The sequence below is a fragment of the Henckelia pumila genome, chromosome 3, assembly GCF_033568475.1.
Source record: "Henckelia pumila isolate YLH828 chromosome 3, ASM3356847v2, whole genome shotgun sequence".
Classification (NCBI taxonomy): Eukaryota; Viridiplantae; Streptophyta; class Magnoliopsida; order Lamiales; family Gesneriaceae; genus Henckelia; species Henckelia pumila.
The window spans coordinates 93,341,784-93,357,179 of record NC_133122.1 but is presented as its reverse complement, the minus strand read 5'-3'; positions in this window follow the sequence as shown (position 1 = coordinate 93,357,179).

The following is a 15,396-nucleotide window of genomic DNA, read 5'->3' as shown; positions in this document are numbered from 1 at the left end:
GAGATTCCAGGATTTCCACCGTACAGAGAGGTAGATTTCGGGATTGAATTAATGCCAGGTACACAACCGATATCAAAAGCACCTTACCGTATGGCACCGATCGAACTGAAAGAATTGAAGGACCAACTTGAAGATTTGTTGGCCAAAGGATATATCAGACCGAGTATATCCCCATGGGGTGCTCCGGTATTATTTGTTAGAAAGAAAGACGGATCAATGAGATTATGTATAGACTACCGGCAATTGAACAAAGCAACGGTAAAGAATCGTTATCCTTTACCTCGTATCGATGATTTATTTGATCAATTGCAGGGTTCGTTGGTATATTCAAAGATTGATCTCCGATCCGGATATCATCAGTTGAGAGTTAGAGACGAGGATATTGCTAAAACTGCATTTAGAACCAGGTATGGCCATTATGAATTCATAGTCATGCCTTTTGGTCTAACGAATGCACCGACAGTTTTTATGGGATTGATGAATAGAGTATTTCAAAGATATTTAGATGACTTTGTGATCATATTTATTGATGATATTTTGATTTACTCAAAGAATTTGTGTGATCATGCTGATCATCTCCGTACTGTGTTGAGAACATTGCGAGAAGAAAAATTGTATGCCAATTTGTCTAAATGTGAATTCTGGTTGCAACGAGTTGTATTTCTTGGGCATATAATTTCAGGAGATGGCATTTCCGTTGATTCGAGTAAGGTAGAAGCTGTGATCAGTTGGCAGAGACCGACATCTGTGCCAGAAATTCGAAGTTTTATGGGCTTGTCAGGTTATTACCATCGATTCAATCGAGATTTTTCCTCGATAGCGAAGCCTATTACACAGCTTACACAGAAGAATGCACCATTTCTTTGGTCTGAGGCATGTGAAAGAAGTTTTATCGAACTTAAGAAGAGATTGACGACAGCGCCGATTTTAATGATCCCTACAGGTACTGGTGATTTTGTTGTTTATTGTGATGCTTCTCACCAGGGTTTGGGATGTATTTTAATGTAGAAAGGACATGTTGTCGCTTATGCTTCTCGAAAACTGAAACCACATGAAGTCAGGTATCCGATTCGTGATCTTGAATTGGCTGCAATTGTCTTTGCATTGAAGATTTGGAGACATTACTTATATGGCGAGAAGTTTGAAATCTTTTCTGATCCCAAAAGTCTGAAGTATCTGTTCTCACAATCTGAATTGAATATGAGACAACGACGATGACTTGATTTGTTGAAGATTTTGATTGTGAAATCAAATACTATCTGGGAAAATCTAATGCAGCAGCGGATGCCCTGAGTAGAAAGGCATGTGCTTTATCCTTATCTACGGTAGGTGTATCTAATTTGATTGAAGATTGTTGTAGTTCTGGATATGTATTTGAGACAGATAGAAGGTCGATGAGAGTATATGCAATCAGTGCTGAGCCAGAGTTATTGATTCGTATCAAAGAAGCACAGAAAAGCAGATCAGAATGTGCAGAAATCGATTGAAATGATTTGATCGGGACATCAGTCTGAGTACAAGGTTAGTGACGATGATATCTTTTATGTGAATGACCGAATAGTTGTTCCCAATATTGCAGATTTGAGACAGAATATTTTGAAAGAAGCCCATTGCAGTCGCTATAGTGTTCACCCTGGAGGTAGAAAGATGTACAACGACTTGAAGAGTCAGTACTGGTGGAAACAAATGAAGTCTGATGTGACTGAATTTGTATCTAAATGTTTGAATTGCCAACAGGTGAAAGCTGAACGAAAGAAACCGGGTGGCTTATTACAGAGTTTATCGATTCCTGAATGGAAGTGGGGTCACATTTCCATGGACTTTGTAACGAAGTTGCCACGATCATCTCGAGGATGCGATGCTGTTTGGGTGATCATTGACAGATTGACGAAATTTGCGTGCTTTATTCCCTACCGAATGACTTATCGTCATGATCAAATGGCGGATCTCTATATTCGAGAAGTGGTAAGAATACACGGTGTGCCAAAGTCGATTGCATCTGACCGAGATCCGAGGTTTACTTCGCACTTTTGGCATAGTCTACAGGAAGCTCTAGGTACGCGTTTACATTTGAGTACCGCTTATCATCCTCAAACTGATGATCAATCTGAACGAACTATTCAGACGCTTGAGGATATGCTCAGAGTTGTAGTACTTGATTTTGGTGTTACATAGCAAAATTTTATACCACTCGTGGAATTTTCTTATAACAACAGTTATCAGACGAGTATAGAGATGGCACCATTTGAAGCATTATATGGGAAGAAGTGTCGATCGCCTTTGTATTGGGATGATGTTTCTGAAGTACCTGAGTTAGGGCCAGATATGATCAGACAGATGACTGAGAAGGTGAAACTGATACAGCAGAGAATGAGAACAACACAGCACAGACAGTCCAGATATGTAGATATACGACGACGGCCATTATCTTTTGATCAGGGAGATAGAGTGTTTTTGAAGATTTCACCGTTCAGGGGCACAGTTCGATTTGGCAAACGAGGAAAATTATCTCAGAGGTATATTGGGCCGTATGAGATTCTCGAGAAGATAGGCAATCTAGCTTATCGACTCGCTCTTCCTATGTCTTTATCTGGAATACATGATGTCTTTCATGTATCGATGTTGAGGAAGTATATATCTGATGCGTCTCATGTGATTCGATCTGATGAAGCTGAGTTGGATGATATTCTTTGCTATTTCGAACGACCTATTCAGATTCTTGATAGGAAGACGAAGAAACTCCGAACGAAGACCATTCCATTGGTGAAGATTCAATGGAATCGACACGGAGTTGAAGAGGCGGCGTGGGAAGTCGAAGAAGATATGAAGCAACGATTTCCTTATCTATTCCACGGATGTGAGTTCTTATTCAGTTTCAATTATTCTTTATTCTTATGAGCATGCAGTCTGCATATCTATACTGTTTATGAATCCGAGGACGAACTCATGTCTTAGTGGGGGAGAAATGTAAGGCCCGGGATTAATTAATATTAATCTGAATTTATTTAATTTTAATCCGAGTATATTTAATTTAGGAATATTTAGAGTTTTGATTTAAATTATAATATTCTTAAATTATTTAGGATTAAAATTTAATTAAAACGAGGACCGAGGACTGAATTGCAATTTTTGAAGCACGAGGGACTAAATTGCAATTCTTCTTTAACATATCCGATTTTGAGTATGTTTAGTCACCATGAAACGTGTAAGAATGATATTTTGTTCAGAAACTTTCGAAACCAAGAGCAGAGTCTCGTTCCATTTCCTTTTTCCTTTGAAACTTTGAGATTCAAATTGCCGTAACTTTTGAACCGGTTATCCGATTTAAATTCCATAAATTGTTCTGAAATCCTTACGATGAGTGCTTGGATCTCGTGTAAGTTTTATGTTATGTTATTTGGATTTCAAAATCAGTATGGAGCAGATATCAGATTTTGAGTTCTTGATTATGTTTATCAACGTATATGCGATTCTATGTCGAAACCGGATAGAGAAATTTGTATTACATGTATCCAATCTTGATTCCAGCATGTTAATAGATTTTTATAGCTATTGAGGTGAGGATTTGAATGATTTATCAGCTGGTTATTGACTTGAATATAAATATGATTGGGTTTTGAAGTTAGAAATGGTTTTGGGATTACGTCGGTTATCGATTTTCAATCGCTGCGTCGTTTAATCGAGTTTTTGGACTGTTTTGATATTCGATAGCTAAGCTGAAACACTTATCTTGATGATTTGAATATTATAGAATTTTATTCTTCAGTTTCAGTTGAGTTTGGAAGGCCAACGACTCGAGACAACGACTTTGAACCAAAGAAAGTGGATTGAGGTTTGAAATGCGATTGATTGACGATCTTATGATGTTTTCGACTTGTTTTTGATACAATAGATTGAAATGAAGTTTGATATATGTGTTATGATTGTATCTTTTAGATTTGAAGAGTTCAGAATCGAGATAAACAAAGGTATAATGACGACATCGCGAAGTAGGGACTTTGAAACTCAAGAACAACTAACCTTGAGTTGGCCCGCATAAACCACATACTTGTTTATGTTTTTGATTTGATTGTGGTGTTGTCGATCCATCTCAGGTAGTGGATCATTATATTCGAGTTGATATGATGCTATATTGAATTGATTCTATGCCAAGGTTGCGGTTAACCTTATTTGCGAGTCGTTTACGAACTCGTTAGATGGATATCCATGTCAAGATCATTTATGAATCTTGATGGCCTCGAAGTTATATGAATAAGTTCTTATGCGAAGCGTTAATTTACTCTATTTATTGAGTCGAGTTTAAATAGAGTCGATACGATTTATTTAACGCTTTCTATATGTTGGTTATACTGAGAATCGTTTCTCACCAGAGTTTATCCGGCTGTTATCTTGTTTTGTATGTGTGCACGACAACAAATGGGGCAGGAGCTAGTCATCGACGTCATTGACAGCTGGGAGAGAGTCTAGCACGTAAGGACTCAGGTTGTAGATGATGTCTTGAACTTTAGAAGCAAGGAACCTTGGTCTAGTTTGTTTTGGACTACATGTATGAAGTATGAGATAATTTGTGTCGTTTATCGATCTTTAGCGACTTGTTTGATGTAATAAATGCATGTATTGATGTTCAAGATTTCAATTATGTATGTATGCATATTTCCAGATTTTATAGCATGTGTAGAATCCATGTTGTTGAAGATTTATGCTTTGAACCAAGCCTTGACAGCAAAAACTCTTCTGCAGAATTTCTGGATTTTGGAGGCCGCTCGATCGGCAGAAGTTTACCGATCGAGCGAGCCTTGTAATTTGCAAACAGAGGATTTGAGTTTTTGGCTCGCTCGATCCGCAGAAGTTGACGGATCAAGCGAGGCCAAATTATTTTCTATCCGAGAGTTGAGCAATTGTGCTCGCTCGATCGGGTGTTTTTCACCGATCGAGCGAGACACTGAATTTTTAAAAAAAAAATCAGTTTTTTTGTTATTTGGTTTGAGTATTCTTTAAACACTTGATTAATTGTTATTAATCGTTAATTGCCCTAAGTTGAGATTAACAACCCGAGGTCCCCACAATTTCCGTATATAAGATTTGTATGATCCTTCCAACCTGGATTGTATATGTTGGAATATGGATCATACTTCCGCTGTGGTGGTCCAGGAAATCTACCAGTAGCATTCACCAGTAGCATTCACCTGTTCCACTGAATCCCACTGCAGCGCAAATTCCACATGTCTTTGCAGTTTGTCCATTCCCTACAGCCATTTGATGCACAAGAGACATCAGTTCAATCAATTATTGCTAAAGAGAAGAGACATTTACCTCATTACTCTTTTTAGGTGCATGATCACTTCTGTTGGTGCCAAATTGTTGAGAATTGGCAGCCATGTTCTCGATCAAATTCCTCGCTTGTATTGGAGTTTTGTCTACGAAAAATCCTCCACTGGACGCATCTAGCATACTACTGTCATGGGGTAACAAACCTTCATAGCAATATTAAATTAACAGGTTTTCACTTATCTGATGTTGCGGACATCTAGCATAGAGCTTTTTGAACCGCTCCCAGTATTCCTGAAGTGATTCCCCCGTAAATTTCTTGATTCCATATATCTCCTTCCTGATATTCGCTGCTCTAGAAGCTGGGAAATATTTTTCCAAAAAAATCCTCTTCATTTCAGTCCAAGTTGTGATGGATCCAGAGGGTAGATAGTACAGTCAATCCTTTGCAGCACTCTTCAAAGAGAAAGAAAAGGCTCTCAGTTGGATCTGCTTCTCTGTCACTCCATGGGGTTTCATACTTGTGCATACCACATGGAATTCCATCAAGTGCTTGTACGGATCCTCACCTGCGAGACCATGAAAAGAAGGCAGTAAATGAATTAATCCGGATTTCAACTCAAATGTAGCATTATTTTCTAGAGTAGAAAAAGTAGTGCATAAATATTGTTTATTTAAATCAGGAGTGCCCAATTGTCTCAGGCTCAGATTTGCGTTGGCAACCATCTCTTCCTTAGGAATTTCAGCCTGAATTTTGTCCTCTTCTTGTCTCCTACGAGCTTCTCTCCTTCGCCTATGCAAAGTTCTTTCTGTATCCGGGTCGTATGGAAATTTTTCTTTAGAAGAGTCACCTGAAAGCATGAACGACTGGAGAAGTACTAGAAACAAAGAAAAGAAAAGAAAATGATATTAAATAAAATAAAAAAAAATAGAATACAATGAATTAAACACTGTTCCCCGGCAACGTCGCCAAAATTTGGTAACGCTTAGTCGTGTCGCGCCAAAATTTTCCGACTCAACTCAGATAAATAAAATATGCAGTAGTGAGAGTAGGGATCGTTCCCACGAGGAAAGTGAAATTTATCGTGTTCTAAAAATTAATAAAATAAAATAAAAGGGGGTTTGAGTTTTGAAATTAACTACTGAAAATTTAAAGCAATTTAAAATTAAATTTTATCACTAGCATGCAAGATTAGGAATATGAGAAATCAATAAATTAACAAGTCTTGATATCGGTCGACTACACTCTTGAAATCATTCATTCGATCATCGATTATCTAAAAATAATTAATTATAATTGAATATTCATCATTCGATCATCGATTATCTAAGAACCCGGAGGAACCATGCGTGTACAAGAAAGTAGTTAAGGATGCGGTAACATTCTTAGTACTTTATGTTGATGACATCCTACTCATTGGGAATTACGTAGGGATGTTGCAGTCAACAAAGATATGGTTATCAGGTAGATTCTCGATGAAGGACTTAGGTGAGGCATCCTATATTCTAGGAATACAGATCTATAGAGATAGATCTAAAAGAAACATAGGACTCACTCAATCAACCTCCATCGACACCATATTGAAAAGGTTTTCAATGGATGGGTCCAAGAGAGGACATCTACCTATGTGTCATGGAGTTTCTCTATCCAAGTCTATGTGTCCCAAGACTGATGAAGAGATAGAGAAGATGACACACATACCATATGCGTCAGCCATAGGTAGTATCATGTATGGGATGATATCTACCAGACCGGATGTGGCCTATGCTCTGAGCGTCATAAGCAGATATCAAGCCAATCCTGGTCAAATGCATTGGAAAGCCGTGAAGGATATTCTTAAGTACTTGCGAAGGAATAAGAATTTATTCATGCTTTATGGAGGGAGAGAATTGAAGTTGGAAGGCTATACTGACTCTAGCTTCCTGTAGTAGCCCGTAACCAAAATCAGTAATTAAGGGATTAATCATAATTACTTGGGTAGAGTTCGGAAGCTCCGAAGGTGAGATCGGAAGCACCGATCAGGATCGGAAGCTCCGATCAATATTACGTCAGGCATGACGTGTGGCAAGATCGGAAGCACCGATCAGGACCGGAAGCTCCGATCACCCCTATCCGGAGTCAGCTAGTGATATTTTGACACGTGGCAGATCAGGATCTTCGGAAGCTCCAATGGCAGGATCGGACGTTCCGATCGAGGTTCAGACGTTCCGATCAAGGATCGGATGTTCCGATCGTTGTCTATAAATAGAAGGCCGAGGCTTCACTTTCATTTGCCAATTCCGAGTTCTCCTTTCCATTCTAGTCCTTTTGGAGCTGTTCTAGTCTTCTTAGGCTTGGTCCGGAGGTCGGCGAGTTGTTCGGTAGTCGTAGCGGAGTTGTGCCCAAGTTCTGGAGGCATCGACATCAAAGGGCTAACGACGGACGAAGGTATAGCTTTTGCTTCCTATAAATATTTAGGAGTATGCAATAGCTTAGTTAAGGCTTTTAGAGCACTTTAATGATAGTAGTATCATTTGGCAGTGTAGGGCAGACTATAGGCGTGGACCTAGAGTTGGTAGAGCTTGCACTGTTTTGAGGTACGAAAGTACTGTTCAAGATATCCTGATTGAGTATGCATGTATTATGTGACTGCATGATTTATATGCCATGATATTATGCTGCATTCATTTGCATCTTGCTGTATCTCTTTCGAGATGTCTGTTAGTAGGGTTGCACCCTATCCTGTTAGTGGATGGACTTCCATCGATTTGGGTCCGGCGTATCCACGGTTATCTCAGTATGGGAGCCACCTCCTGAAGCGACAGCACAGCGTGCTACATACCAGGGCCCGGTCTGTCTCTGTTATCTGATCCTTGACCTCAAGTCCTTAGGGAGTTCACTTTGCATGCATGTATACTCATACTCTCGCACTGAGCGTTTTATGCTCACGTCTCGTACTCTGTATTTTCTGGACACCCTATTCCATGGGGCAGGTTTGCGATTGGACGAGGAGGGTGGATCCAGGAGGGGCTAGTCAGTGGTTGGCCAGCTGGAGCTTCGCTTAGGTTTTATAACTGTTGTTTTGGGTTTATACAACTATTCGATTTGGTTGTATATTATTGGATAAATTACAGATTCCTTTATTTGGGATTGTATATTTTGTTTATGGATTCCGCAGTTTTATTCTGATATCTATTTAATTAAGTTAATTGCATGCCTAAGTTCTGTTTAGTAGGTGACCCGGGTAAGGGTCGCTACATTTATGGTATCAGAGCATGCAAAAGAATTCTTGGGATTTAGTCTCATCTTGAGGTATTTTTGTAGATGTCAAATCGTGACGACCAGAGTTCTCATGGCAGTGTTGGTGGGCGTTGGGGTGATGCTGACCAGGAGCCTCGTCGAGAACGGCGTCATCGTCATCATGACGACGAGCGTTTCACTGTGCGTCGATTCTTAGCTATGGGTCCTAAGCCCTTAGTTGGAGGTGAGCCTCCGGAGGATGCGGAGAACTGGTTAGACCGCATGGAGACGACTTTTCAGACTTTCCAGTGCACCGAGGAGCAGAAGGTGGAGACCCTTGGCTATCTTCTAGATGGGCATGCGCGCAGGTGGTGGAGGTTTACTTCTGCACCTTTTGTTGCGGCGAGAGGAGTGGCCACCTGGGCCGAGTTCCGCACAGATTTCCAAAAGAGGTATTTTCCTCCTGCACTCCGTCAGTCAAAGGCAGGCGAGCTACTGAGTCTGCGACAGGGAGCCATGTCTATAGATGAGTATCAGCAGAGGTTCTTTGATCTGCTATTTATTGCCCTGAGATTGCTGATAGCTTAGAGATGAAGTATAATCTGTTCCTTCAGGGCCTTAACCCTGAGATCCATGACCGTGTGGCGGTTGGCGACGACATGTCCTACGAGGGTTTGGTAAGCCGTTGTCACCAGGCGGAGGACAGCATTCGGCGGAACAGGTCTTTCCCTCAGTCGAGGCCTGCTAGTTCTTTGGGTCCCCGTGCCCAAACTTTCAAGAAGTCTGGATCTTCTTCTTCCTCTGGTTCTGGAGGTGTTGTCCGTTACGGTAAGAAGGACAAGTGTGATCACTGTGGGAAGAACCATCCATCCGACAAGTGCCATAGAGCTTCTGGAGCTTGTTTCCGTTGTGGAGAGACTGGTCATATCCGAAGGGATTGTCCACAGTCTGGGGGAGGCGGTTCTGGATCTGGTTCAGGATCTGGTTCTCAGGACACCGTTCAGCAGAGGTCGCAGGGACAGTCTGCTGGGAGTTCTCATTTGAGGCCACGAGCTTCTGGCCAGGTGTTTGCCCTGAGACATGATCAGGCTGTGGAGGAGAATGAGAAAGTCATCGCAGGTACATTTCTGCTTTATGGTATACCTTCTCTTGTACTTATTGACACTGGTGCATCTCATTCCTTCATTTCTGCACGTTTTGTTAAGAGGCATAAGTTACCATGCATTGCACTAGACGTAGTGATGTCTGTTTCTACCCCGAGGCCAATCTGCTTTGGCTAAGCGTCTAGTGATGGGTTGCCCTTTAGAGTTCGAAGGGAACATTCTGTTAGCGAATCTCATGGTCCTGGCGATGGACTACTTTGATTGCATTCTGGGAATAGATATGTTGACTACCTATCGAGCTTCAGTGGACTGCTATCAGAGATTAGTACGCTTTCATCCGGAGGGGAGCGAGAGCTGGTTTTTCTATGGTGAGGGAGCGCGACCCCCGATGCCTTTGGTATCAGCTTTGAGAGCCTGTCGAGCTCTGGAGTCTGGCGGGGAAGGCTACCTTATCTATGCAGTTGATTTGTCCGCTGAGAGTTTTGGGATAGAGAGCATTCCTGTTGTGGATGAATTTCCAGATGTGTTTCCTGATGAGATTCCGGGTTTTCCTCCTGCTAGGGAAGTCAAGTTTGGCATAGAGTTGATGCCGGATACTTCGCCTATTTCTAGAGCACCGTATCGTCTGGCTCCGTCAGAGATGCGTGAGTTGAAGAATCAGCTACAGGATCTTTTGGACAAGGGGTACATTCATACTAGTGTATCTCCTTGGGGAGCTCCTGTTCTCTTCGTGAAGAAGAAGGATGAGTCGATGCGGCTGTGCATTGACTATCGGCAGCTGAACCGAGTCACTGTGAAGAACAAGTATCCGTTGCCTCGTATTGATGACTTGTTTGATCAGCTGCAGGGCACGTCAGTTTACTCCAAGATTGACTTGAGATCTGGGTATCATCAGTTGAGAGTCCGTGATCAGGACGTAGCCAAGACTGCATTCCGTACTCGCTATGGGCATTACGAGTTCCTAGTGATGCCATTTGGTTTGACTAATGCGCCGGCTATATTCATGGATCTGATGAACCGTGTCTTCAGGGGGTATTTGGACAAGTTTGTCGTGGTTTTCATTGATGACATCTTGGTGTATTCACGTAATACGGAAGAGCATGTTTCTCACTTGCGGTTGGTACTGCAGACTCTTCGAGATGAGCAGTTGTACGCTAAGCTGAGTAAGTGTGAGTTCTGGATGGATAGAGTGGTCTTTCTTGGCCATATCATATCCAGGGAAGGGATTTCTGTTGATCCAAGCAAGATTGAAGCAGTACTTAATTGGTCCCGTCCGACGACAGTTGCTGAGATCCGTAGTTTTCTGGGTCTAGCAGGGTATTATCTTCGCTTCATTCTGAACTTCTCTCAGTTAGCTCGACCGTTGACGCAGCTTACCCGCAAGGGTGTGGATTTTGAGTGGTCCTCCGAGTGTGAGGAGAATTTCCTTGAGCTTCGACGGCGGTTGACTTCTGCGCCGGTGTTGGCATTATCGTCAGGATCTGGAGGGTATGTAGTTTACAAGGACGCTTCTCTTCAGGGGTTAGGCTGTGTCCTGACTCAGAATGGGCATGTGATCGCATACGCTTCTAGACAGCTGAAGCTTCACGAGGACAACTACCCAGTCCATGATTTGGAATTGGCAGCCATTGTGTTCGCTTTGAAGATCTTGCGTCATTATCTGTATGGCGAGAAATTTGAGATCTTCACCGACCATAAGAGTCTCAAGTATTTGTTCTCTCAGGAGGAGTTGAACATGAGGCAAAAACGTTGGATGGATTTGCTTAAGGACTATGATTGCGAGATTAAGTACCATCCGGGAGCTGCTAATCTCACCGCTGATACTTTGAGTCGCAAGGTGCGACTATCCGCACTTCAGACTTGTTCGATGTCTAGTGCGATCAGTGACTATTGTACTTCAGGTTATACCTTCAAGCATAAGAAAGGTATGCAGAGTATCTAGATGTTTGCGATATTATCTGAGCCAGCCTTGTATTCGCGGATCCGAGATGCTCAGATGTCTGATTCGAAGACCCAGCGTTTAGCTCGTCTAGCTAACGAGGGTAGCTCGTCTGGATTTCATTATCTGTCAGATGGCTTTCTGTGTTTGTCTGGTAGGCTTGTGATTCCGCAGGATGAAGAGTTGCGAGAGGAGATTTTGTCTCAGGCGCATCGCACTAAGTTGAGTATTCATCCTGGGAGCAACAAGATGTACAAGGATCTACGTACTCGTTTCTGGTGGAAGGGAGTGAAACGCAGTGTTTATCAGTTTGTTTCGAGATGTTTGGTGTGTCAACAGGTCAAGGCAGAGCACCGACGACCTGGAGGATTGCTTCACAGTCTGCCTATTCCTGAATGAAAATGAGAGTTTATCACTATGGACTTTGTGACCCATTTATCGGTATCCCCGAAGAACTGTGATGCTATCTGGGTTGTGGTGGACCGACTCACCAAGTCAGCGCATTTTATTGCCTATAGCCGAGATTACTCTGTGGATCGCATGGCACGGATGTACATTCAGGAGGTCGTCCGACTTCATGGAGTGCCTGTGAGCATTGTCAGCGATCGGGACCCCAGGTTTACTTCTAGATTCTAGGGGAGTGTTCAGCGTGCGATGGGTACTACTCTCAGTTTGAGTACAGCCTATCATCCGGAGACTGATGGTCAGTCAGAGCGCACTATCCGTACTTTAGAAGATATGCTTAGAGCGTGCGTCATGAATTTTGGTTCAGCCTGGCAGGATCATTTGCCGTTGATCGAGTTCGCTTACAACAACAGCTATCACACTAGTATTGGGATGGCACCTTTTGAGGCGTTGTATGGACGACGTTGTCGTACTCCACTCTTCTGGGAAGAAGTGGGGGAGAGACAGGCTGAGGGACCGGCGTTTATCCAGCAGGCGATAGATATTGTTGATCAAATCAAGAAACGGATTAAGACTGCACAGGATCGTCAGGCCAGCTATGCTATTATCAAGCGTAGGCCTTTGCAGTTCGAGGTTGGGGAGAAAGTGTTCTTGAGAGTGTCACCTTTCCGCAAGATTCTCAGATTTGGCCTTAAGGGCAAGTTGTCTCCCAGATTTATCGGTCCGTTTGAGATCTTGGAGAGCATTGGCGATTTGGCTTATCGACTAGATTTGTCACTGCATCTATCCAGTATTCACGACGTGTTCCACGTATCTCTGTTGCGACGGTATGTGGCGGATGAATCTCATATTCTGCAGCGGTCTGAGGTTCAGGTAGACAAGGATTTGACTTATGTTGAGAAACCTCTTCGTATCATGGATTATAAAGATAGGGTTTTACGGAACAAAGTCATTCCTTTGGTTTTAGTTCAGTGGCAGCGCCGAGGCACTGAGGAAGCTACTTGGGAGCTTGAGGACAGGATGCGTAAAGACCATCCTGAGTTGTTTTTAAAATATTCTTTAAGTTGTATTCAGTTGCAAACTCTGTAAACGTTTGATTTGAATAAAGAATGTTTCTGATTTTTGTATTTTGCATTCGGTACTTAAGATCTGATTTCGAGGACGAAATATCTTAAGTGGGGGAGAATGTAGTAGCCCGTAACCAAAATCAGTAATTAAGGGATTAATCATAATTACTTGGGTAGAGTTCGGAAGCTCCGAAGGTGAGATCGGAAGCACCGATCAGGATCGGAAGCTCCGAACAGGATCGGAAGCTCCGATCAATATTACGTCAGGCATGATGTGTGGCAAGATCGGAAGCTCCGATCAGGACCGGAAGCTCCGATCACCCCTATCCGGAGTTAGCTAGTGATATTTTGACACGTGGCAGATCAGGATCTTCGGAAGCTCCGATGGCAGGATCGGACGTTCCGATCGAGGTTCGGACGTTCCGATCAAGGATCGGAAGTTCCGATCATTGTCTATAAATAGAAGGCCGAGGCTTCACTTTCATTTGCCAATTCCGAGTTCTCCTTTTCATTCTAGTCCTTTTGGAGCTGTTCTAGTCTTCTTAGGCTTGGTCCGGAGGTCGGCGAGGCGTTCGGTAGTCGTAGCGGAGTTGTGCCCAAGTTCTGGAGGCATCGACATCAAAGGGCTAATGACGGACGAAGGTATAGCTTTTGCTTCCTATAAATATTTAGGAGTATTCAATAGCTTAGTTAAGGCTTTTAGAGCACTTTAATGATAGTAGTATCATTTGGCAGTGTAGGGCAGACTATAGGCATGGACCTAGAGTTGGTAGAGCTTGCACTGTTTTGAGGTACGAAAGTACTGTTTGAGATATCCTGACTGTGTATGCATGTATTATGTGACTGCATGATTTATATGCCATGATATTATGCTGCATTCATTTGCATCTTGTTGTATCTCTTTCGAGATGTCTGTTAATAGGGTTGTACCCTATCCTGTTAGTGGATGGACTTCCATCGATTTGGGTCCGGCGTATCCACGGTTATCTCGATATGGGAGCCACCTCCTGAAGCGACGGCACAGCGTGCTACATACCAGGGCCCGGTCTGTCTCTGTTATCTGATCCTTGACCTCGAGTCCTTAGGGAGTTCACTTTGCATGCATGTATACTCATACTCTCGCACTGAGCGTTTTATGCTCACGTCTCGTACTCTGTATTTTTTCTGGACACCCTATTCCATGGGGCAGGTTTGCGATTGGACGAGGAGGGTGGATCCAGGAGGGGCTAGTCAGTGGTTGGCCAGCTGGAGCTTCGCTTAGGTTTTATAACTGTTGTTTTGGGTTTATACAGCTATTCGATTTGGTTGTATATTATTGGATAAATTACAGATTCCTTTATTTGGGATTGTATATTTTGTTTATGGATTCCGCAGTTTTATTCTGATATCTGTTTAATTAAGTTAATTGCATGTCTAAGTTCTGTTTAGTAGGTGACCCGGGTAAGGGTCACTACATTTCCAATGTGACGTGGATGACTCGAAGTCAACCTCTGGATTTGTATTCGTGCTCAATGGCGGTGCTGTCTCTTGGAAAAGTTCTAAGCAGGACACCACAGCGGATTCCACCACTGAGGCAGAATACATTGCAGCATCAGCTGTGGATAAAGAGGCGGTTTGGATAAGGAAATTTATCCAAGAGTTTGGTGTAATTCCTGAAGCTGTTGGTCCAATCCCGGTGTACTGTGACAACACGGGTGCCGTTGCTCAGGAAATACAACATCATCCGGGAGATCGTAGAAAGAGGAGACATCACTGTCGAAAGAGTGGCCTCTACAGACAATATCGCTGATCCACTTACTAAGCCCTTGCCAGGACCATTGTTTGACAAACATCGCGAAACAATGGGATTACGTAGTATAACTAGTTGGCTTTAGGGCAAGTGGGAGATTGAAAGAGTGGGTGCCCAGTTAGCCAACTTGTGGCTAAAGGGCTTTTATGACTCTATGTATAAACAATATTTGTTTAATATAATTTATATTCATTAATGGCATTTTCTTTATCTTTCTTCATATTGTTATATTGTGATATACTATTGCTGTTTTGATAAAGACCTTGAATATACTATAGTGTAAGTAAGATGAGATAGTGAATAAAGAGAGATCACTATTATGAAACACATCTTATAGTCACTGTATAATATAAACAGTTCCTAGTCAATTGAGCCGTCCGCAAATAAGGATAAGGATCGCTCGAGATTGAGACTAGCATTTGTGATGCCAAGTACCACGTTTCATTGGTAATGAACATGGAGATGTTCAAAGCATGCAAATGGATATTCATATGATGAATGATCGAACTACCCTATTCGGACTTTCCAAGTGGTTATCACTTATCGAGTGGATAAAGTCTGCGGTTTTGGTTGTACACCATTAGTCCTTATTACTTGAAACATCA